The sequence below is a fragment of the Macaca fascicularis genome, chromosome 5, assembly GCF_037993035.2.
Source record: "Macaca fascicularis isolate 582-1 chromosome 5, T2T-MFA8v1.1".
NCBI classification, from domain to species: domain Eukaryota; kingdom Metazoa; phylum Chordata; class Mammalia; order Primates; family Cercopithecidae; genus Macaca; species Macaca fascicularis.
This window is the reverse complement of record NC_088379.1, coordinates 152323042-152349448: the sequence shown is the minus strand read 5'-3', so window position 1 is coordinate 152349448 and position 26407 is coordinate 152323042.

Sequence of the window (26407 nt, the reverse complement as noted above, 5' to 3'; positions counted from 1 at the left end):
TTTCTCTCTAGCTGAGTCTCATTCATAGACGTCATTCCCACACCTATTGTGTGTTGTAGTTTTCTCTGCCTTGAATTTTCCATCAGTTTGATACCATCTGCTTTTTATTTCCTCAAGATTTCTGGTCTACTGGTTATACTTTTCCTTGTTTCCAGTGCTGTTAGGGATTTATTCTTTAAGACATATCGTTTCATATTTTCAAATGGGGTTTGGGAAGGAATAAGAAGTAAACATGTGTGTTTAGTCTGTCACCTTAGACTGAAAGCTTTGTAAGCTCTGTATAGCAAATGCTATTATTTTATTAGACTCTTGCATGGTCTCTTTCCTACCAAACATATGCTTTTTTTTTTCTATTGTTGATGAATTAATATTAGAGATTTAAAAAAATTTTTAACATTGTGGTATTGACTAGAAATATTTCTTTTAATCACTGGTAAATCTTTAGAGTCTTTATTACGTTAGAACCATTAACTTAGCCTGGCCAAGATGGTGAAACCCCATCTCTGCTAAAAATACAAAAATTAGCTGGGCATGGTGGTGGGCACCTGTAATCCCAGCTACTCAGGAGGCTGAGGCAGGAGAATTGCTTGAACCCAGCAGGCAGAGGTTGTAGTGAGCTGAGATTGCTCCATTGCACTCCAGCCTGGTTGACAAGAGCGAAACTCTGTCTCAAAAAAAAAGAAAAAAAAGAAAAAAAAGAAAAAAGAAAAAGAAAAAAGCTGTGGTCGTTATGATAGCCCACTCAGTAAGGCCAGTCTGGAATTCAGTCACTAAATCAATCGGCAAAGGATTGGTATGTAAACCCTCAGAAAGGGACAGTATTGGGAGATCTACTGTCTTCTGCTTACTCAAATGGGACATTAAGTGGTGTCATGAAAGGACCATTGGGTTTGGAGTTTGGAGTCCAGTAATTGGGTTTTGCCTTGGGCACTCATTGGCTTCAGGAACTTGAGCAAGTCCTTTAAATTTCTGAACTCAGTTTCTTCATCTGCAAAATGGTAATGATTATACCTGCCTTTCCCTGTCTCCTACATTTCTTGTGACAATCAGATATCATAATGAACGTGAAGGGCCTTTAAGAAACAAAAGTTAGGTAAATGTAAGTTAGTATTAAGTATTCTCATGCCTTATCAATGATTATCTTCCAACAAAGATCCATATTTTTAAAATCAATAGAATTTTTGACCTCCTTGGAGATGACTCCTTGGATTCAAATATTTATTGTTTTTATTGTTAAAAATGAGGCTTTAATGTATGGGAAATGACAAATGCAGAATAAGAGGTTATTTGTTTAATGAAGTAGAGCAATTCATTAAATCTGATGAAAAGTAGAGTTTGTTTGCATTAATGTTTCAAAATTATGGTTCCCAAAAGGAAATAATTTGGAGATGTTTTCACAGAAACATCTGGATGGTGGGTTAGAAATGCTTAGAATGTGTTTGTCTAAGTATACTTAATTTATTTTGACTTGGTAAGCCTTTTTCCCTAGAATTCTAGATATTTAGTAGTCACCTTCCCTTGGTTAGTTCCTTATAACTAGTATTACCTGAAGAGACTAGCTTTTTTTCATCAGAATGCCAAATCAGGAAGTCTGATTTGAGTGTGCGAGTCAGTCTTCAACTTGAGAATTCTGCCAGGCAGGGAATTGTAAAAGAAAAATTTTTGAAGTCAGACCATGAAAAAAATTGTGCCTGGTTAATTTGCCAGGGAAAAGAACCTTGGGGCATATTTATTGCAGAAGAAAATTAAGCATTCTAATCAGGATTAAGTCTTTGGGAAAAGAGAAGGACTCATTATCAAAACAATCCCTCTCTCCTATCCAACCTTCTTGTGACCTGAAGCTGTGGAAACAGAATACTCGGCAGAACAAAACCTGTTGAAAGTTTGTTTGTGGTGGTTGAAGGGGAATCACATTCTGTAGAAGTGGAACAGAATAACAGATGGGAATAGAATGCCTAAGATGGCCCTGTTTTCCAGTGGCTAAAACTCTAGACATTTAAAAACTGATTATATTGGTCTAAATATACTTCCTAATTTACCAAACCGTTTGGATGATAAATAGATTGCATATGTGCACATTCAAATGTAGAACATAGCAGAATAAGAATGTGAATTAATTTAAAACATCTTAATGTTTTTGAGCATCATAAGCTCTCTCTTTCCCTCTTTTTTTTTTTTTTTTGGTAATACAGTTGAAGCATGCTGGTCCAGTTAGGCAGGGATTTTTTCAATAAATATGGTCAGTACAGTAGGCCCTCCCTATCTGCAGGTTCCACATTTGCAACCAAATGCAGCTTAAAAATAGAATACACAGGATGTGAAAACTGACTTTGGGACTTGAATAAGCATGGATTTTTGTATCCAAATAGAGGTCCTAGAACCAATCCTCCGCAGTTACTGGAGGATGACTGTACTTGCAATGTACTGGGGAGAGCTTTTTTTAAAAATTTTTTTTATTTTTAATTTTTTTTTTTGAGACAGAGTCTTGCTCTGTTGCCCAGGCTGGAGTGCAGTGGTGATAACAGCTCACTGCAGTACTCAACCTCCTAGGCTCAAGCAACCCTCCTGTCCTGTGTCAGCCTCCTGAGTAGCTGAGACTACAGGTGTGCATACCACTCTTGGCTAATTTTTACATTTTTTGTAAAGATGAGGTCTCCCTATATTGCCTAGGCTGGTCTTGAACTCCTGGGCTGGCTCAAGAGATCCTCCCACCTTGACTTCCCAAAGCTGGGATTATAGGCGTGAGCCACCATGGCTGGCTGAATATTTATTTAAAAAGAAAAAAGATAGGAGGATTACTTATCGAGTACTTGGAAAGAGTGCAATAATCTTTCTTGACTTTGTTTTCCCCTTCAGCTAAAGCCCTATTTCTCTGGTCTCCTTTATAGAATCCCTTAAAAGAATTGTCTGTTCTCATTGTGTCCAATTTTTCTTTCCCCATTCTCTCTTCCAATCCACTTAATGTGAACTTGGTCATGTATGACTCTTAGGTTCTAAGCCGTGAAGAGAAGCACATGGAGGCTTGCCATTCGTTGACCACCTCATTACCAGGTTATAATAAAAGCAAGTTTCAGAGCAAATTCTTAAATATATACAACTTTTATTTACAGAAAGCAGGCACCAAAAAGTTATACAAATCTCAAATCTTTGTGTTTTAGGTGTTCTGGCCATAACTTGTTTGAAAATGTCACTAAGGCTAACATGACAATATTTTAGAGGCACAGTCCTTGAATTCAAAGCTGGACACAGGAGCAATTCGAGGTGCTGGGGTGCCACTGTGAAGTGTGCAGACTACAGGGCATGCCAGAGTTTTACAGCATCTTCATGCAAAGTGGGGGCAAAATATTTTGGCCAATATACATTATCATGACTATCACTAACATCATCTATGAAAACCCATTCAAACATGCATAATGATTATAAGCAAGATCTCTGGTGTTAATCAGAGATGAAAATTGAGATGAAATGATTTTAGTAGCTTCCTTTGTAGTGTGGACTTTATAGTTTTAACTGCACCAGAATTACCTGGAGGACTTGTTAAAACACAGGTTGCTGGATGCCACCCCAAGTTTCTAGTTTAGAAGGTATGGGTGGGCTCTGAGAAGGTGCATTTCTAACAAGTTCCCAGGTATTACTGTCTCTGGTCTGGATCCATCTTTCAGAACTATATTTATACATCAATTCAGGTTTAGTATTTCTTCTTGAGTTAATTTTTATAGATTTAGAAAATGGCAGATTTCATCTGTGTTTGCAATCTTAATCCATTCATTTTCTGATCCTTTCTAATGTACATATTTAAGATTATAATTGCCCCTTTAACCATCATTTTTTTATGTTGTGCAAATGTGATATGTAGTATTTTTGTCAACATTCAGTTCTAAGTATTTTATAATTTCTAGTATGATTTTTATCTCCTTGATGAATTATTTAAAATCATGATTTTTAGTTTCTAATTTTATTTTTTACATATTTTTGTTATTGATTTCTAACTTCATTGCATTGCTGTCAGGAATAGCATCTGTATGATATCAATTCTTTAGTGTTAGATGAAAGTTCCTTTGAGGCATATAACATGGTTAATTGGTAAGAATTCTCTGTGATCACTTTGGGAGGCTGAGGTGGGTGGATCATGAGGTCAGGAGATTGAGACCATCCTGGCTAACACAGTGAAACCCCGTCTCTACTAAAAATACAAAAAAATTAGCCAGGCATGGTGGTGAGTGCCTGTAGTCCCAGCTACTTGGGAGGCTGAGGCAGGAGAATGGCATGAACCCGGGAGGTGGAGCTTTCAGTGAGCCGAGATCATGCCACCGCACTCCAGCCTGGGCAACAGAGCGAGACTCCGTGTCAAAAAAAAAAAAAAAAAAAAAAAAAAAAAAAAAAAAAAAGAATTCCCTGTAATCCTGGAAACAACTTCAGCTCTTCAGATCTCCTACTCTCTACTTAGGTCCTTTCCTTCTGTCCATGCTCAGGGATTCTAGGCCAATGGTTCTTTAATATTAGCATGCATCACCACCACCTGGAACACTTGTTAAAACACATATTGCTGGGACTCACCACCAGAGTTTTGGATTCATAGGCCAGGTATGGTCCAGGACTTTTACATTTCTAAATTTCCAGGTGATGCTGAAACTGCTAGTTTAGGGATCGCACTTGCAAAACTGTTGTTCTAAGCTATAACACCTCCTATATTTCTTATGATTGTCCAAAATCCCTGCATTTGACTGGGCAACCCATATCTAATCTTTTGTTTCCTTTACATATTTCCTGAGGTTGATTCATCCAAGAGCTGAGCTCTGTTCTGCAACCTCACTCCAACTTCTGATTGTTCTATTTGGTTTTTCCTGACTTTGAGCTGTAGCTCTATTGATCATCTCATCACAGGTCAGTGATTTTCAACCCTCATTTTACAATAGAAAGACTCACGAAGGTTTTTAAACATATACATTCATAACCTTCTGCTAGAGATTCTGGAGTATGGCTGGGCATGCGTGAATTTTAAATGCCTTATAGTTTTTTCTAATGTATTGCTATGATCAAGATCTACTGAGCATATGGGTTAGCAGTAAAGTGCCTTGTAGTCTTCCTCACCTGGTGTGCCATTACTTCACTTATTTGAGAATATGTTAATATAAAATGGTGGATGTGTCTTCAAGTGGCAGCCTTAGCACACCAGAGTAGATAATGACTATGAAGATAGGCTAAGGTTGGATATAGCTATAGAATTAAGGAATTATGAACACAGAAGTGAACATTGAAGCTACAAGAATGATCCATTGTCTGCAGGGTAAAGGTTAGAAAAGAAAAGAGGGTCAAGGACTAAGCTTTGGGAAACACCAACTTGGATTGTTGGAGACTGACGTTATACAACGAAGAGTCATTTGTGTAGGAGAACCAATGACTTCAGGGAAATGATTAACTAAATTTAACATTGTCTTTGCAGAATCAGCTTTCCAATTTCTGGCAAGAGTAACATCATATTCCAATCTTTCCAGGTTTAATTCAAAGCCATATGTAAATCTTCTTTTTTCTGATTCCTCAGGTTCATTCAATGGACGAGATCTGACACTTCTCTTTTACTATTTCCCATTTATCATTTTCTTCTCATTACCACTTGTTCAAGCCTTTATATCTACAAATCTGGCTTATCATGAAGATCTGCTGCCTAGTCCTCTAGTCATTTGATCTATCTTGCACATTCTTGCCAGATTCATCTTTTTAAAACTTTGTTTTCTATCATATGTTCTTCTATATTGTTGGGATATTTTAAATGAGCAGGTGTTAACTTTATAACAAAAACTGATATTTACAAATAAACAGCATAGAACAGAAAAAATGTCATTTTTGACTTGTCTATTTTTTGCTGAAGAATTTCAGTGTTTTTTTGTTTGTTTGTTTTGGTTACCAGTAAGAGGTACCAGCTTATCTTTCCAATCTTATATTTTTTCTACTCCAGGCAGACTGGAGTAGACTCTTTACCTTTTTATTTTTGCTTCATACCTTTTGCCACCAATCTCCTTTGCATTTAGTGAAATCTTATTCATCCTTTAAGACTCAGATCAAACTTTGTTTTTCTTGAGCCTCCTTTGGATTTAGACTCTGAAGCTATGTCTCGATTCAAATCTCTAATTTGCCATTTACTAGTTGTGTGACCCTGGACAAGTCACTTAACCTTTCTGAGCTCTAATTGCCTAATCTGTAGGTGAGGATAATATGACCTATCTCACAGGTTGTTGTAAAAATTAAATGAGTTACTGTATGTGAAGTGTTTAAGGTAGCCTGTGAAGGTGATGGTCATGCTGGGGCTGCTGCTGCTGCTGCTGATGGTGGTGGTGTAAGTCTTCCTTTATCATCTTACATCCCTCTTCTTATTTCAGCATTTACTGACTAAATTTCTTAATAATTTACTCATTAAATAAGACGGAATGATACCTTTTCTTGTGTTAGTAATTACCTCAAACTATTTAAGTATTATCTCCTTCTTTAGATGTTGAACTTCCTGGTGAAGCTAGGGGAATCTGACACTTCTCTGCAAAGATGGAAAGGGACTAAAAACATCTAGTTAGTGAGAAATGTGGTTAAAAAGTAAAACCAAGTACCTTTGACATTATCCTAAGATGAAATCAACCTGAGTATATCTAGTTGCATATGCTGATGAAAAAATAAACAAAAACTAAAATCACATTCCAAGTACTTTTTTTTTTTAGTGATTTGAAGTTTGCAACAATAAAAGAAAGAACTGAAACAAATTCTTACACTCTCTACAAAGAAACACATTCAACAATATGTCTCATTGGCTGGAACATGATTTATTTTCCTCATTAAAAAAAGGCTTTTATTTTTTCCTTTGAGAAATACTCTTTCTGGATACAATTTAAAAATGACAACCCAGTTACAGAACATTGAAAAGAATCTCTGTGATTATAGCTGCTAGGATTTGGCTAGAATAGAGGAAAAGGTATCAAGAAGCCATAGCTGCCAAGAACTAATGATTCCGGTATTAATTGACAAGTCTGGGCTAAATTGTTTTCAGAGGCAGCGGCTAAAATAACAAAGGGGGTAATAATCACTTACTCCAAAGAGCTACATGCCCAGTCTTGGGAGTCTTACAATGAACAAAATGTTCAATAGATCCTTCAGATTTGTATTTACATTTAATTAGAATATGAAACTATCCATTAAATTTAGGAGATAGTCTTTAAGTGACTAGGCCAAAAGAAGGTAAAAAATTCAGATAACAAGTTTTGAAAATTTAGACCATCCAGGGCTAACACTCATCCCTTATCTATGGCCACAGATAAACCACCCAACCTTGCCTAATACTAATTTTGTTTGCTAAAATAATGATAGGTTTTTTCCAGAGAAGAGATCTACTGAAAACTTGCAGTGTGAACTTGAGCTAGTGCCACTTCGAGCTTCAGTTTAATTATCTTCAAAATGGGAATTGAATTCAATAATCTCTTAGGGTCATTTCCACTCTAAGACTTCTAATGGTATATAAGAGCATGGGCTTTCTCCTCTATCTCATTTGGCTGTCTATACTTTTTCTTTTTCTTATTCTTATTTTGTTCAAACAGGGTCTCACGCTATTGCTCAGGCTGAGTGCAGTGGTGCTATCATGGCTTACTGCAGGCTGGGCCTCCCGGGCTCTATATTTCTTTATAGGCTCCCTAAGTAGAGATTCCAGGGATCCTTTTCCTTTTCTTCTCTTGCTTCCTCTCTCTCCCACCCTGCCTTCAGTGCTCTATAAATGCATCAGTAATCTTTCTTATGGAATGCACTGTTAGGTATTTTTCACATTGTTCCTTTTCACTTTCCTCATAATTCTGGAAACTGAGGCTGGAAGTCTTATAACTTGTCTCCTATTACAGAACTAGTGAGTGGCAAAAAAGGGATTCACATCCAAGTGAGTCTAACTCCAAATTCATGCTCATTCTATCCATGGTGCTGTTTTTCACCATCTCTGTCTTATCTTTCCTTATTCCTGTACTGAATTACCTACAGGATTCCTTTTGTTCCTACTTTATTTGACTGTGGCAGCAATACTCACAAGGCTTCCTCATGTGGATGTAACTACTCCTGTTCTCACATAATATAAACATGATATATATTCTACCATTATGCACCTTTCCTTAAGCCCTAAGTAACCCCTTGACTCTCCCAGAATTCCTGTAGTCTCTGTAAGTTGTTTTCCTGTTTGTTCTTTAGTACTGCTTTTAAAGCAGGATTTTCAGCAATTTTCATCATTTCTTTCTAAAATTCATCTTTTCCTTGAAAATCTGCTGTTACCTCTTTCCTGCATCCTTCCTAAGTGTCTGTTGGCAGCCTTTTGTTGATATCTGCATGTTCTTGTTTTGTCTTTTGGTAAAAGCCTTTATCTTTCACTCCTTAATCTTTTCTATAATCTTTCCCCATGTACCAATGTTCACTTTTGCAGAGACATTTCTCTCTATCATTCTATGAAACAAGAATAAACCCATTCCCCTACATTTGGCATTAAAATGGAAACAATACCCTCCCATGGCTTTGGACTATAGTAAAATATCAAAGCTACATTAAAATCCCATTGTCACGATGATTCTTTTTGAATGCTCACTTACTTATGAAGATAGTAGCAGTTCCTTATATCCCTGGGTAGGTTTGAAGGTGAAAAACAATTTTATTGGATGCCACCAAGGACTGGCATCTGACTTCAATTAAAATGTAAAGTTTGCTTATAAATAACTGGGAGAAAGTAAGACTTAAACATATTGTCCATGTTCTTATACATTTTTCCACAGCAATACAATTATACCATTACTAGCATACATATTGGCCTCTCATAAGTTAGAGTTGAATAATAAATTTCAGTCAAGATAAAATATAGTAATCTTTAAGAAATACAAATACAAGCAACTCCTTCCATAAGACCTCAACTGTTATCAGTTATTGTTTAGTTTGGCAGTCAATGCTTTTTGGAAAATTTATTACCAGAAACAAAGGTTTTCTCCTTTGAAGAATTTGTGTGCTTTCTTTCACTGATATTATATAACTTGCTGTGTTTTCCTTTTGCTCTTGACTGCCAAGAAGCTTGGGGCCATGCGTAGAGCTCAATCACGGTAACTCAATTATCCTTTGTGGTCAGAATATTTGTTTCTTTCTTCTTTTCTGGTTTTAATTTCTATTTCAACATTATTATTTTATGCCTGATTTTAACAGAAAGCTATAACAATTTTTTTTCTTTTTTAAAGAGTCAAGAAGTAATAATAAATAAAAATAGATTTACTTCTCTGGATAAAATACAATTCATTTTGACTTCTTTTCGGTCACAAATTTGCTTCTAGGTTCTACTTGTCTGGCTTAGAACTTAATTTAACTTTGCATTAAAACACATACATGTGCACACATACTCAATACATAATAGACCCTGTATGTAAGTCTTTAATTTCTTCCCCTTTATCAGAAAGGAGGTGGTGGTTTTTCTATTGGGTTGTTTTAATTAGTTATGGCCTGTGACTTTCCAAATGCTCCTCTTCAGAATTGAAGAGCTTGGCTTGGCTCCTTCTTACTTTACTTCCCAATGACTAACATCTGAGGGTGGCAGGGATGGGGGTGGGTGAAGACAAGGTGCCACTTTTAATAGTTCCCTGCATCTGTTTTTTTTGACCAGTCAGGAGATAATCCTTACAGTGACCCAGTCAATTATCCTTCCCAACAATTTATTTCTTTAGCTAAATTATTATTCTGTTTAGCTTAGTGAACCTAAAGTTCACAACCTGCTTAATTTAAGATCTCTAGGTCTCTGCCAGTACTCTTAAAGAAAAGTATATGTGTATATACTTTTACACATATTATAATTACATTATACATAATATATGAATATAATTATATATAAAGGCCATTTATGAAAAATCCACAGCTGAAATAATAATTAATGGGATTTTCCTTTGTGATTTGGTAAAAGGCAAGGCTGCCTACCCTTACCACTTCTATTCAACATGGTGGTGGAATTACTATCAGGAGCAACCAGACAAGAAAGAGAAATAAAAGGTATCCAGATTGGAAAGGAAGAAGTAAAACTATCTCAATTTGCAGATGAAATGATCCTATATATAGAAAACCTCAAAAACTTCACCAAACAAACCTGTTAGAACTAATAAACGCATTCAGTAAAGCTACAGGATACAGAATCAACATATAAAAATTCATGGCATTTCTACATAAATTATAACCTACCTGAAGAAGAAATCAAGAAAATAATCCCATTTAGGATATGTAAAAAAAACCTTGGAAATAAATTTTGCCCATGAGGTGAAAGACTTGTGCACTGAATACTATCAAACATTGATCAAAGAAATTGAAGAGGATACAAATAAATGGAAAGATATTCTATGTTCATGGATTGGAATAATTAATATTGTTAAAATGTTCACATTACCCAAAGCAATATACAAATTCAATCCATCCCTATGAAAATTCCACTGGCATTCTTCACAGAAATAGAAAAAATAATCCTAACATTCTTTTTTCTTTATTATTATTATTATTAATAGAGATAGGGTCTTGCTCTGTCACCCAGGCTGGAAGTGCAGTGGCATGATTATAGCTCACTGCAACCTTTAACTCCTGTGCTCAGGTGATCGATCTTTCTACTCCAGCCTCCCGAGTAGCTGGGACTACAGGCATGTGCTACCATACCTGGCTTTAAAATTCTTATGAAACCACAAAATACCTCAAACAATCAGTCAAAGTAATTCTAAGAAATAAAAACAAAGTTGGAGGCATCACATTTCCTGACCAAATTATATTACAAAGCTATAGTAATCAGAACAGTATGGTACTGGCATAAAAATAGACACATACATCAGTGGAACAGAAAAAAGAACCCAAAAGTAAATCTGAACACATGTGATCAACTAAGTTTTGAAATAGGAAGTATTAATATTTGTAATTTATTGAAATGGTGGGACTATAATTTTTAAGATTCAACAGTTGTAATATTTTTAATAACATGTATGTGTGAATATATTTATGTATTGACAAGAAGAAAGTGTCCACAATGGGGAAAAGATAGTATCTTCAATAAATAATGCTAGGAAAACTGGATTTCCACCTGCAAAAGAATGAAATTGGACCCTTATCTTACACAAAAATAAACTCAATATAGGTAAAAGACCTACATTCAAGATTTGAAGCCATAAAACTTCTAGAAGAAAATATAGGGGAAAAGATCCTTGACACTGGCCTTGGCAATGATTTATTGGGTATCAAACTGAAAGCTCAGTCCACAAAAGCAAAAATAAAAAATTGGGACTACATTAAACTAAAAAGCTTCTGCCCAGCCAAGGAAACAATTGACAAAGTGAAAAGGCAACCTATGGATTGGAGAAAAATATTTGAAAACCGTATCTCTGATAAGGGGTTAATATTGAAAAAAAAAAAGGACTCACACAACCCAATAGCAAGAAAATATATAACCTGTTTATATAGATAAAACATATAACCTGTTATATATTGAATAGATATTTCTCCAAAAGACAACACAAAAATGGTAAGCAGGTATATGAAAAGGTTCTAAATATCATTAATTATGAGAGAAATGCAAATGCAAACCACTGTGAGATACTGCCTCAAACCCATGACAATAGCTATTATAAAAAGGACAAGAGACAAATGTTGGTGAGGGTGTGGAGAAAAGGGAACCCTTGTACACTGTTGGTGGGAATGCAGACTGGTGCAGTCATTATGGAAAACAGTATGGAGGTTCCTAAGTAAATTAAATATAGAATGACCATATGACTTAGTAATTCCTTTTCTGGGTATGTATCCAAAGGAAATGAAATCAGCGCCTCATAAAGATATGTGCAGTTTCATCTTCATTGCAGCATTATTCACAATACCCAATCTATGGAAAAAACCTAGGTGTCCATTAATGAACAGATGAATAAAGAAACTGTGGTATGTATATGCAATGGAATATTATTCAGCCTAAAAAAAGAAGGAGATTTTTCCATTTGCCACAACATAGATGGACCTGAAGGACATTATGCTAAGGGAAATAAACCAGATGCAAAAAGAAAAATATTGCATGATCTTACTTCAATGTGGAATCTAAAACAAAAAAGGTCAAATATACAGATACAGAATAAAACAGTGGTTACCAGGGTTGGGGTTGGGAAGAGCAAATGGGAAAATGTAGGTCAAAGGATACATAGGAGCAGATATATAGGATGAACAGGTATGACGTCTAAAGCACAACATGAGCATTACAGTTACTAATAGTGTATTGTAGTCAGGATTTTTTCTAAATGAGTAGAATATTGGTGCTCTTGCCACAGTGGGGGAGAATGGGTAACTATTTGAGAAGATAAATATGCGAATTTGTTTTGCTATAGTAGGCATTTTACTCTATGTATCTCATAACATCATGTTGTATACCTTAAATATACACAATACAATTAAATAGTAAAATGTATATTATATATACTTACATACAAATATATGTGTATTACATAAATATATAGAGACACACACAGGTAAATATATTCACACACAAATATCCCAAACAATATTAGAACAATTTAATCTTAAAAATTATCTATAGTCCCAACATTCCAATAAATTACGTATTTTATTAAGATTTCCTATTGCAAAAGCCATACTTTTTTGTACTTTTTTTTTTTTTTTGATACAGAGTCTCATTTTGTTGCCCACTCTGAGTGCAGTGGCATGATCATGGCTCACTGCAGCCTCCCCAGGCTCCCACAATCCTGAGGAGCTGGGACTACAGGTGTGTGTTACCATGCCTAATTTTTTATTTTTTGTAGAGATGAGGTCTCACTATGTTGCCTAGGCTGATCTTGAACTCCTGGGCTCAAGCAATCCTCCTACCTTAGCCTCCCAAAGTGTTGGGATTACAGGTGTGAGCATCTGCACTCGGCCTGCATTTTAAACCCACCGAAGCAAAAGGGAATAATAGTTAAAATTATGAAATGGTATTTGTCTTCATTAGTTCCGGTTGCTATTAACAAACAAAATACTTTACACTAGGTAATTTATAAAAAAACAGAAATTTGTTGCTGATGATCCTAGGGGCTGGGAAGACCAAGATCAAAGTGCCAGGAGATTTGGTGTCTGGTGAGGACCCATTCCTCACAGACAGCACCTTCTATGTGTCCTCACAGGGTAGAAGGGATGAACAAGCTTCTTCAGGCTGCTTTTATAAGGGCACTGATTCTGTCTATGAAGGTGGAGCCCTTATGATCTCATTGAGAGGCGACAATGTGCTAGCAGCCCTCACTCTCGGCGCCTCCTCGGCCTCGACGTCCACTCTGGCGGCGCTTGAGGAGCCCTTCAGCCCGCCACTACACTGTGGGAGCCCCTCCCTGGGCTGGACGAGGCCGGAGCCGGCTCCCTCTGCCTGCCGGGAGGTGTGGAGGGAGAGGCGCAGGCGGAACCGGGGCTGGGCGCAGCGCTCACAGGACCCCGCGAGTTCCGGCGGGCACGGGCTCCGCGGTCCCCGCACTGGGAGTGAGCCGCATGCCGGCCCAGAGCAGTGAGGGGCTTAGCACCGGGGCCAGCAGCTGCGGAGGTTGCGCTGGGCCCCCCAGCACTGCCTGCCCACATGCACTGCGCTCAAATTCTCGCTGGGCCTCAGCCGCCCGTGGGGCGGGGCTCCCGACCTGCAGCCCGCCATGTCGGAGCCCCGCCCTCGGCGGTGGGCTCCAGTGCAGCTGGAGCCTCCCCAACGGCCGCCACCCTCTGTTCCGTGGCGCCTGGTCCCATCGACCGCACAAGGGCTGAGGAGTGAAGGCGCGGCTCAGGACTGGCAGGTAGCTCTGGGCAGCTCTGCCTGCAGCCCTGGTGCGGGATCCACTAGGTGAAGCCAGCTGGGCTCCTGAGGCTAGTGGGGACTTGGAGAATCTTTGTGTTTAGCTAAGGGATTGTAAAGGCACCAATCAGCACTCTGTCTAGCTCAAGGTATGTAAATACACCAATCGGTACTCTGTATTTAGCTAACCTAGTGGGGAATTGGAGAACTTTTCTGTCTAGCACTCTGTGTCTAGCTCAGGGATTGAAAATGCACCAATCAGCACCCTGTAAAATGGACCCGGCCAGGCGCCGTGGCTCAAGCCTGTAATCCCAGCACTTTGGGAGGCCGAGATGGGTGGATCAGGAGGTCAGGAGATCGAGACCATCCTGGCTAACACGATGAAACCCCGTCTCTACTAAAAAATACAAAAAAAACTAGCCGGGCGAGGTGGCGGGTGCCTGCAGTCCCAGCTACTGGGAGGCTGAGGCAGGAGAATGGCGTGAACCTGGGAGGCGGAGCTTGCAGTGAGCTGAGAAAGGGCCACTGCACTCCAGCCTGGGCGACAGAGTGACACTCTGTCTCAAAAAAAAAAAAAAAAAAAAAAAAAAGGACTAATCAGCTCTTTGTAAAATGGACCAATCAGTTCTCTGTAAAATGGACCAATTGGCAGGATGTGGGTGGGGCCAGATAAAGGAATAAAAGCAGGCTGCCAGAGCCAGCCAGTGGCAACCTGCTTGGGTTCTCTTCCAGCTGTGGAAGCTTTGTTCTTTCGCTTCTGCACACTCTTTGCGTCTATGCCATGTGTATGAGCTGTAATACTCACTGCGAAGGCCTGTAGCTTCACTCCTGAGGCCAGCGAGACCACGAACCTATCGGGGGGAATGAACAACTCCAGACATACCGCCTTAAGAACTGTAACACCCACGGTGAAGGTCTGCAGCTTCACTCCTGAAGCCAGCGAGACCACAAACACACCAGAAGGAAGAAACTCAGAACACATCCGAACACCAGAAGGGAAAAACTCCGGACACACCATCTTTAAGAACTGTAACACTCACTGCGAGGGTACGCGGCTTCATTCTTGAAGTCAGCCAGACCAAGAACCCACCAATTCCGGATACATCATCATCTCCCCCAAACCCCACCTTTTAAATCACTATATTTCAGATTATGTTTTAACATGAATTTGGTGGGGGATGCATTTAGACCATAGCAGTACTCTTACAACTAAGGTTAAACAGTAAAGATATTTCTATGATGAGCAGGTATTTATTAGCAGAGCCTTGTTGTTTTTCCTCCCCTCTCAATATTCATTCATCTCTTGACATCATTTTGTTTTACTTTTTAATTTTTCCCTCAAACTATAGATTTCTTTGACTCTTCTTTGAGTTTTTTTAGTTTTTGACTTTTTCTTTACCTGCTCACTTTGATGACTTATTTAGCATTTAGTAAATTTTATGTACAAATCAGTATTTTCTCTCTCATTTTCAAATGTATTATTTACATCTGTTACATGTTGGCCTAGTATACATACTCCTCCCACTACACCTGCCTTTTCATACCAAATGCCAAAGAGTCAAAAAGTTTTTATGAACAGCCTGGCCTTCTATTTTGGAACATCCTTCTTATCCAGCCTACCATAATATCACCACAGGAGTTGGGCAATTCCCATAACGTGTCACAACATTGAATTAAGCATACTTGTCAGCAAGCCTTGTTCATAAAAAGTCGTTGCTGTCTGTGGCTGGACATCCTGGATTTTAGTCAAGAGATAGCACTTTCTCTCAAGGATAAATGTCTGGAGGTTACATATTTTGAGACCTCAAAGGACCCTGACTTTCTTTCTTTCTGAGAAATGGACAGTTCTTCTCCACCCTCACTGAAACAGTGACCTCTGAATGGGTTCCAGGAGCTCTCTCATTCCTGCACTCCAGCATAGACTCCTTCGCTTTTACTTGACTTGACTAGTTCTCATTATTGGTGATCTTTGAAGGTTTGTCTTAAAAGAGCAAAGTTTCTGCTTCTAGAGGAAAAGAGTCTGTGCTTCTACGGGAATATGAATTTGCTAGTCACAATAAATCCAACACCCAGGGCTCGTACCTTTGCTGCCTCCTCCCTCTCCTTGCCTCACCTGAACTTTCCCTGCTTCCACATCAGGAGCTCCTTGCTGCCCTCCCCATCCCAGCCCAAACTGGAGTAGGAATAGTAAATGGTAGACATGGCTTGGAAGTCTCACTCCTACCACAGTGGCAGTGTAGTCGACACCTCCAATTTTGAAATAGGAGTTAAAGAGACCTGAATTACAGTTTCAGCTTTGCCATAAACTATAAGCCTATGTGGCCTTAGGAAAATTAATCTCTGTGACTGTCTTTCTCCATCTATAAAATTAAAAAAACAAAACAAAACCCTACCGTGCCTAACAGTGTACCTAAGAATGAAATGTGGTAATATATATGGAAGAGCTTTGAACATGACTTACACTTTTATTATAGTATATGTGGTGGGGGATAATCATGGTTTACCACTTCACATTCAACTAGGGCAGCTACAGTGGCAGAGTTGTAGATTCTTTACTCAAGAATGGGGTATTTGAGGAAATTCTGGGAGAGTGAGTACTTCCTTGTTCTTGCTAGAGTGTCCCTTAACTGGATCCCACATCCTTTTCTACTCCTCTATTTCATTTCTCTAGGGACAGTTTCTCCCCATTTTTGGGGTTCTGTGGGCTTGAGACATTGTACTATGTTGTGGATAGGACACTAGCCTTTGGAAAAGCTGTGTTATTAATAGTTTAACCTGGGCCTGTAGAACTGCCCCTCTTGGAAGCTACGTCCCATCTCATTTTGAACATTTATTTGAGCATGTGGTATGTTAGGTGCTAGGAGAGAAAGAAAAATGACAGTAAATTTTTGGATCAGAGTCACAAATAATGAGAATGATATATAAGTAACCACACCCTGATAATATGATAAAAACTCTAATTGTGGTATGGACAATTCATTTTGAAGGTGCAAAAGAGGAGAGATTAATTCTAAGTGGTTAACTCTAGAAAGGCTTTGGAATATATGGGATTTGAGTTGTAAATACCTAGCAGCTAGGGCTTTAGTTGTATCTATACAGGCATACCTTGATGCTATTGTGGGTTTAGTTACACACCATTGTAATAAAGCAAATATTGCAATAAAGTGAGTCACGCAAATGATTTGGTTTCCCAGTGCTTTTAGAAGTTATGTTTACGCTGTACTGTAGTATATTGTGTGCAATAGCATTATATGTAAAAAAGTATATATACCTTCATTAAAAAATACTTTATTGCTAAAAAATGCTAAGGATCATCCGAACTTTCAGTGAGTCATAATCTTTTTGCCGGTGGAGACTCTTCTGTCAATGTTGACGGCTGCTGACTGAGCAGGGTGGTGGTGGTTCAGGTGCTGTGGCATTTTCTTAATATAATACAAAAATGAGGTTTGCTGCATTGATTGACTCTTGCTTTCACGAAAGATTTCTCTGTGGCATCAGATGCTGTTTGATAGCATTTTACCCAGAGGATAACTTCTTTCAAAATTCTTCAAAATTGGGATAGATCCTCTCAAACTCTGCTACTGCTTTATCAACTTTTGTAATGTTTTAAAGCCTTGGCTGTCATTTCAACAGTGGTCAGAGCACCTTCCCCAGCAGTAGATCCATCTTAAGAAAGCACTTTCTTTGGTCATCCATGGGAAGTAACTCCTTGTCTAAGTTTTATCATGAAGTTGTAGCAATTCAGTCACATCTTTAGGCTCCACTTCTAATTCTAGTTCTCTTGCTATTTTCACCACATTTGCAGTTACTTCCTCCACTGACACCTTAAACCCCTCAAAGTCATTAATAAGGATTAGATTCAACTTTTTCCTAACTCCTACTAATGTTGCTATTTTGACCTCCTCCCATGAATCACAATTGTTCTTAATGATATTTAGAATGGTGAATCCTTTCCAGAAAGTTTTCAATTTACTTTGCCCAGATCCATTAGAGGAATCACCAACTATGGCAGCTATAGCCTTACAAAATGTATTTCTTAAATAATAAGACTTGAGAGTAAAAATTACTCCTTGATCCATAAGTTGAAGAACGGGTGTTAACAGGCATGAAAACAACACAGGTCTCCTTGTACATCTCCACCAAAGCTCTTGAGTGACTAGGTGTGCTGTTAATGAGCAAGAATATTTTGAAAGATATCTTTTTCTTTCTATGCAGTAGGTCTCAATGGTGGGATTAAAATATTCAATAAACCATGCTATAAACAGATGTGGCTGTCATCCACACTTTGTTGTTTTGTTTATAGAGCACAGGCAGAGTAGATATAACATAATTCTTAGGGGCCCTAGGATTTTCAGAATGGTAAATGAGCACCTGGCTTCAACTTAAGGTCACTAGAGGCATTTGCCCCTAATAAAAGGGTCAGCCTGTACTTTGAAACTTTGAAACCAGGCATTGACTTCTCTCTATAAAATTCCTAGATGGCATCTTCTTCCAATAGAAGACTGTTTTGTCCACATTGAAAATCTGTTGTTTACTGTAGCCACCTTCATTAATGGTCTTCACTAATCTTCTGGGTACTTGAAGCTTTTCTCTTAGTACTTGCTGCTTTACCTCATACTTTGATGTTATGCAGATGTGTTCTTTCCATTAACCTCAAGAACCAACCTCTGCTAGCTTCAAACTTTTCTTCTGAAGCTTCCTTACCTCTCTCAGCCTTCATAGAATTGGAGAGAGTTAGGGTCTTGCTCTGGCTTAGGCTTTGGCTTAAGGAACTATTATGGTTGGTTTGATCTTCTATCCAGACCACTCAAACTTTCTCTATATCAGCAATAAGGCTGTATTGCTTTCTTCTCATTCATGTGTTCACTGGAGTAGCACTTTTAATTTCCTTCAAGAACTTCTCCTTTGCATTTACAGCTTGGCCAACCGTTTGGCACAGGAGGCCTGAAGTTTTGGTCTATCTCAGCCTTTGAAATGTCTTTCTCACTAAGCTCAATCATTTCTGCTTTTGATTTAAAGTGACAGAAGTGTGACTCTTCTTTCACTGAAACACTTAGAGGCCATTGTAAGGTAATTAATTGGCCTAATTTAAGTGTTGATGTGCCTCAGGGAATAGGGAGGCCCAAGGAGAGGGAGAGAGATGGAAGAACAGCAGGTTGGTGAAGCAGTCAGAACACATAGTATTTATCAATTACGTTTACTGTCTTCTATGGGCACAGTTTGTGGTTCCCCCAAACAATGAAAAGAGTAACGCTAAAGATCACTGATCACAAATCACCCTAACAGGGATAATAATAAGCAAAATTTAAGGTGGTGAGAAGAAAAAGGGCCATTCTGCTATCAACGAGGTGGTGACCCAAGAATACATCAACATTCACAAGTGAATCCATGAGTTGGCTTCAAGAAGCGTGCCCCTCAGGCACTCAAAGAGATTCAGAAATTTTCCATGAAGGAGATGGGAACTCCAGATATGTGCATTGATACCAGGCTCAACAAAGCTGTCTGGGCCAAAGGAATAAGGAATGTCCCATATCATATCCACGTGTGCTTGTCCAGAAAACGCAATGAGGATAAAGATTCACCAAATAAGCTCTATCCTTTGGTTACTTATGTACCTGTTACCACTTTCAAAAATCTGCAGTCAATGTGGATGAGAACTAATTGCTGATCATCAAATACATCCAAAAAAGTTATAAAAATTGCCTTAAAAAAGAAAAATTTAAAAGATATTGTGAAAATTTCCAAAATGTGGCACAGAAACATGAAGCAAACATGCTGTTGGAAAAATGGTGCATATGGACTTGCTTGGTACAGGGTTGCCACAAACCTTCAATTTGTTAAAAAAAAAAAAAAAGGCATTCTCTGTGAAGCACAAAAATGCAAAGCACAATAAAATGAGGTATCCCTTTAAATAGGAATGGATGAGATTAATTGAAGGGGAGGGGCAAATTTGAGAAGGTAGAATGCAAGACAGGGTAGGTGAGGGTGGCAGGAGAGAAATCTACAGTGTAGAACAGTAGAGAGGGGCCCAACTGTAGAAAGGGCATATTGCATTCTGTTTTCTTCAGGCCATGTGAATGAATTTACTAGTTTTATTTCCTGAATTTATATTGAGTATTGGAAATTAAACTACTTCAATTATATATAATTCTTATGCTTCATGTTATATCTGGTTATGATGATATTTGATCCATGGAATCTTTTGACATCTGCATCAAGTGAAAAGGAATCAATTCCTTTATGAATTTAAATAATTGCACTTTTGATTATCTTTTTCCTATATTGTCAAGAGCTAAGAATAGCTGGTGATCATCAAATTTACCTTGTGAAATGAACAGATACAGATAATGTGGTATATACTCTTACAAATGGGCCTATGTCTCAGACTAAAGGCTTTTAAAAAGTGCCCCAAGGACTATGTTGAGGTGAAGGAAAAACTGCAGTTGGATTGCAAGTGAGATATTAGTGCCTGAGTCATAAAGTTTATAGTTAGACTTTGAAATAAGTGGTGAGAGAAGAAAATCAATCCAGAAACCTGCTACCTGAAAATTTAATATCATTGTGGAGACTTCAGAGGAAGGATAAATAACCTGATTTCTTCTTGCTCAGATGGTGCCACTGTAAGCTATATATTAATCAGTTTTGAATGTCTAATTAGGAACAACTAAAGGCAGAAGGAACTTTCTAGTGCAAGTATAAACTTCTATCTTTCAGGAAATTTCAAGTATACAATACAGTATTATGAGCTATAGTCACCATGCTGTACATTAGATCCTCAGGATTTATTTGTTTTGTTAACTGAAAGTTGGTTCTCTGAAAATAGATCCTAAGCATTCTCACCGCAAAGACACACAGAAAATGGTAACTACATGAAATTCTAGATGTGTTAATTAACTTGATTGTGGCAATTATTTTGCAATGTGCATCAAAAAATCACAATGCATACATTAAATATGTATATTTTTATTTGCCAATTATACCTCAATAAAGCTGGAAAAAATGTCTCTTTCATAAACCATAAAGACAAGAGTCTGAAAGAATTATTTTTCTAGAAGGTGAACACATTTCCTTCTCCTTCTGTATAATGAACCCAGATACAATTCTAATTGGTTTTAAAAGCCTAGAAGGACTATTTTAATGAATACCCTCCCTGCACCAGTGGCACTTTTTTTTTTTTTTTTTTTGAGATGCTTAGGTACTTAACAAAGATCTCATTTACTTTTCCAAATTTTCTAAGTGGTCACAGGATCGGTAAGAAGCATTTCTAGTTTGCAGTGTCTTCGGCAGGCTTTGGGAGAGGGAGTTTGGGGAAAACAGCGAGACCAATGTTCTCTACTGTCCCCTTGTCCCAGAACAATCTTAGTGTTGACATCAGGCATCCAATTCTGAAAGCTCATGGAGACTGCGTGACTATCAACAAACTTCTAAATGTGACAGGTGGCAGGCAGCCACTCGGACTAAATTTGCTATGATTACAGCCATCACTACCATTAGTCTCCACTGGTGTTGCTACTGAGGTTTAAGGACAGTAGCAAGAAAGGGAACTGGAAGGGAGGCCCCAAATACTAGGGGCCTGGAACCTTTATCCCTCTGCAATGGTTAATTACATGTGTTCACTTAACTAGGGTATGGCACCCAGTTGTTTGTTGAGACAGCACTCTAGATGTTGCTGTGAAAGTAATTTTTAGTTATGGTTAACATTTAAATCAGTAGACTTTGAGTAAAGCAGATTACCCTCCATAATGTGAGTGGGCCTCATCCAATCAGTTAAAGGCCTTAAGAGAAAGAAAAAAAGATGGAGGACCTCTGAGAGTGAAAGAATTTTACCTCTGTATTACCTTCAGACTCAAGACTACAATATCAACTCTTCCCTGAGTCACCATCCTGCTGGCCTGTCCTGGGCATTCAGACTTGCCAGCCCCCACAATCATGTGAGTCAGTTCCTTAAAATAAATATTGTTCTTTGTATATATATATTCTATTGATTCTGTTTCTTTGGAGAACCCAAGTGTGCACCATGTTGCCTGTACTTTTTTCTCATCGGTGTTCATATCTGCATCAGGTCAACAGACTGACAAGAGTAAAGGGAAATGAAATGGCTTTGGCATGAAGTGTGCAGAGCACGGTGCTGGTTCAGTTTAGCTTCAGGGACTCTCTGTTCCCCATCTTTCCTTTTAGCCTATTAATGTCACGTTTCATTTGAGGTTGAGCTGTGCTGCACTTTGCTGGGAAGAAGGAATGTAAGCTGCTTTTATTAATGGGTTTCGTGTTGTCCTGACCTTTCCTTGCTTTTTTTTTTCTTTCTGAGGAAAAATGGCTAGAATTTTACAGATGCTGGTTCAAGTTTTTACTTTTTGATTTGTTTCAAAGTGGAATAAACCTTATATTCTTTAAAGTTTTGTTTGATAACCAAATCATCTTCAGTTTAGCACTGTTCAATAGAACCTTCTATGATAATGAAAATGTTCTTCCATGCTGTCTCATGTGCTAGCCACATGTGGCTATCGAGCTCTTAAAATGTGGCTAATGTAACTGAGCAACTGAATTTTAAATTTTATTTGATTTTAAGTCATTTAAATTTAAATAGCCACATAAGGCTAGAAGTTATGTTGCACAGCACAAATCCAAGTGAGTCTCCAAACATCAGTTTCCAGCTTTTGTTTGTTTGTTTATTTATTTAAGATGGAGTTTCGCTCTTGTTGCCCAGGCTGGAGGGCAGTGGCGCCATCTCAGCTCACTGCAACATCTGCCTCCTGGGTTCAAGTGATTCTCCTACCTCAGTCTCCCAAGTAGCTGGGATTACAGGCATGTGCCACCATGCCTGGCTAATTTTTTGTAATTTTAGTAGAGATGGGGTTTCACCCTGTTGACCAGGCTGGCCTTGAACTCCTGACCTCAGGTTATCCACTCCCCTCGGCCTCCCAAAATGCTTGGATTACAGGCATAAGCCACCACGCCCTGCTCCAGTTTATTTTTAAGAAGTAAAAGCAAGTCTCTTTTCATACAGTGACTTAATGCTAAAAAATGTAAATCTTGACTAATCATAAATGAGGTCCTTGGATCAGCCCCATCAACCACCTCTATGAGTTTCTTACACATGTAGAATCTCAGGTACTACTCTAAACCTACTGAATCAGAATTTGCATTTTAACAAGATCCTTGGTTGATGTGCTCATTAAAGTCTGAGAATTACTGATATAAACCATCCATACAAAGACTCTTAGTTGACACACAGAGGTGGGGGAAAAGCAGTGAGGATTTTTTCTGAATTGTTTGCATGGCTTCTTCTGTGTAGCCCCCGTATATGGGCAAAGGGGTACCACCCTGGTCCTGGCATGACCTTTTTAGGGCAAGTGTTAGAATCTCTCTATGCATGCTTTTGGTTTTTCAAAATGTTGCATCTGTTCACAAACTTGTGATATTTTTTTCTTGTTAAAAAAAATAGGGCAGAATGTTTGAATCTTAGGATTTCTTAAAGTGAAAAATCACTGCTCCTGAATAAGCAGCCAGTTGTGCTGTGTGATATATGTGATGTGGTTCATTTATAAAATCATTTTCCAGAGTACACATGAACATCTTCACTGGTTTTCTATTTATTATCAAATCAATTCTAACTTATTGATAACATTAAATATAATCAATGTTCAGTGTTATATATATTTGTGACTCCCACATACCTGACACTGTTCTGTCATTATTTTGGGGAGTGAACACTGCAGTGTGTAATAGAGACTGGAGGTGGCTTACTAGTCCACAATCTACAGACACATTCATTAGTTTCCAAAATAATTTCTGAACTTCTAAATTTTTCTGACACTATGGTGGGCGTCATATAAATCAACTTATAGCAAAGTCATCCTAGCCTTTTAGGGCATAACCGCATAATAGGCAGTAGATCATATTCACTTGCAGTTTTATTGAAACAACTCTGAAATGCTATAGAAATCAGTAAAAGAATGAATAGAAAGTGCGTAGAAGGATGTCATGGTATGTAATTTTGTGTTAGCCTCTATCCTAGCACCTTTTTGTGTCTCTACCATTCTGTTCACTCCTTTCTTTCCTTTCTTTCCTTCCCTCCTTTCCTTCCTTTCTCTTTCTTTCTCCTTCCTTCCTTTCTTTCCTTCTTTCTTTCTTTCTTTTGTCTTCCTCTGTCACCCAGGCTGCAGTACAGTGGCTCAATCATAGCTCACTACAACGTTGAACTCTCTGACTTAAGCAATCCTGTCGCAGCCTTCCAAGTAGCTAGGACTACAGGTGCGCACCACCGTGCCTAGCTAACTTTTTTTATATTTGTTTGGTAGAGATGGGGTCCCACTATGTTGCCCAGGCATGTTTTGAATTCTTGGCCTTCAGTAATCCTCCTGCCTTAGCCTCACAGTGTGCTGGGATTACTGGCATGAGCCACTGTGCCTGGTCTACTTTTCTTTTTGAACTACGTCTAGTTCACATTTTGTTGCTACACTTTATACAGGATACTTTGTGGTAATGAAGTGGGGCTATACATTTAAAAATAATAGTTTGCACCAAAAATATGGATTTAGGCCAAGTGCAGTGGCTCATTCCTGTAATCTCAGCTCTTTGGGAGCCCGAGGCAGAAGGATTGCTTGAGCCCAGGAGTTTGAGATCAGCCTGGGCCACATCACCGGACTCCGTCTCTACAAACAAACAAACAAAAAAATTAGCTGGGCATGGTGGCACATACCGGTAGTCCCAGACACTTGGGAGACTGAGACAGGAGGATTCTGTGAGTTCAGGAATTTGAGGTTACAGTGAGCTATGATTGCATCACTGTGCTCCAGCCTGGGTGACAGGGACCCTGTCTCAAAAAAAAAAAAAAAAAAAATTCAAAAAGAATTTACTCAGTTTCAATCAAAATTAGGAATTGCTATCAGATCTAAGCTCCAAGGTCCATCCATTCTGATACTTAGTTAAACACACATTATATACAAATATTAGTACAATGTTTTCCTTCATATTCTCAACAGGGAGTAGAGAGGGAGAAGGCAGAATTCTTCACATTCAGAGGTCACAGATTACAGTTTAAAATTTAGCCTGGGTTTTTGGTTTGATGGATTTAAGTCCCGGCTGGTTCACTTATTCGTATAGAGGCGATAACAATACTTACCTCAGATGTAGCTCTAACTCTCTCAGAAAGCAACTGAGGTTTTCTATGCTCTTTTCAGGAGATGGCCTTGGCAGATTAGAAGTATCTGGAATATAAGATTTTGATTACTGAAGCCACATTCAAGGTGTGGTGTTATGATTTTGGGGAGAGCTGACCCCAGATGTTTTATATAAACACATATTGGTTGCAGATGCTGTGGTTGATGTTCTTTAATAGGTCCAATTCCAAAAGAGCCTACATGCCGAAGAAGCTGAAAAAGACTTCCATGTGCTCTGACTGGGGACTCAGTGTGTATCTGACTTCCCTGAAGTCTCTACACCTTCATGAGATCCTTTTCTAGAGAATTTTAGGGGTACAAGTCCTTCCGCTCTACTGTGGTTCTGATCATACTTAGCAAAACTTCCCTCGGCAGCTGTATCTCCATTGGCCTTCAGTGTGCTATGATGCAAATGCACAGTGGCTGCGCAGATCAAGAATTGGTCCAGAGATCCTGACTTTGAACTCCTGCTAACCCTTGATGCCTCTTAGCATCACCTGATTTCAGTGGGAATTGTCCCAGGTGCTTGAAAATATTCAGCAGAAAATTGAAGTTATCTGAAATGCCACTACGCAGCAATAATAGTTTAGATTTTTATGTATTTAATTTCAGGGTTTTTTTTTTTAAATGAGGGAACATTTACATGTACATATATACATATTTACTTGCACATGAATTAGATTGGTTCTAACCATTTCATATTCTGCTCTTTAAACAATATGAAAAATCAAGCCAGGTGCTGTGGCATATGCCTGTAATCCCAGCACTTTGAGAGGCTGAGGCAGAAGGATTGCTCGAACCCAGGAATTTGAGACCAACCTAGACAACATAGTGAGTCCTTATCTCTACAATTTTTTTTTTTTAAATTAGGCATGGTGGCACGCAACTGTGATCTCAGCTTCTTAACAGTCTGAGGTGGGAGACTTGTTTGAGCCTGGGAGGTTGAGGCTGCAATGGGTCGTGATCATGATGCCACTGCACTCCAGCCTTAGTGACAGAGTGAGACCTCATTTCTAAAAAAACAAACAAAACCTAAACAATATAAGAAATCACATGTTATGGGGGAAAATTCATATTATTAAATATTTTCCAAGAACTTGATGTTTAACGGTGATATTCTTTTCTGTTACGTGGGTGTTGTGTTATCTATTTAACCATTCTCTTATTGTTTGACTTTGGGTTTTAAAAATTTGTTGACGTTATAAAGAGCACTTCATTGCTACTGTTTCATATGGTGTGAATTCTTTCTTGAAACATATTGCTAAATTCAATTCCAGAGAGTCTGTGTCACTTATGTTCCCAGTAGCAGTAACTACTGCTCTTAGGATGTGTCTCTTAGGATCCCAGCAAGCTCTGAGAATTAACATTTAAATGATGCCCATTTGATGAGATCAACTAATTGTTTTAACTAATTAATTATTTTAATGAGTTGTTT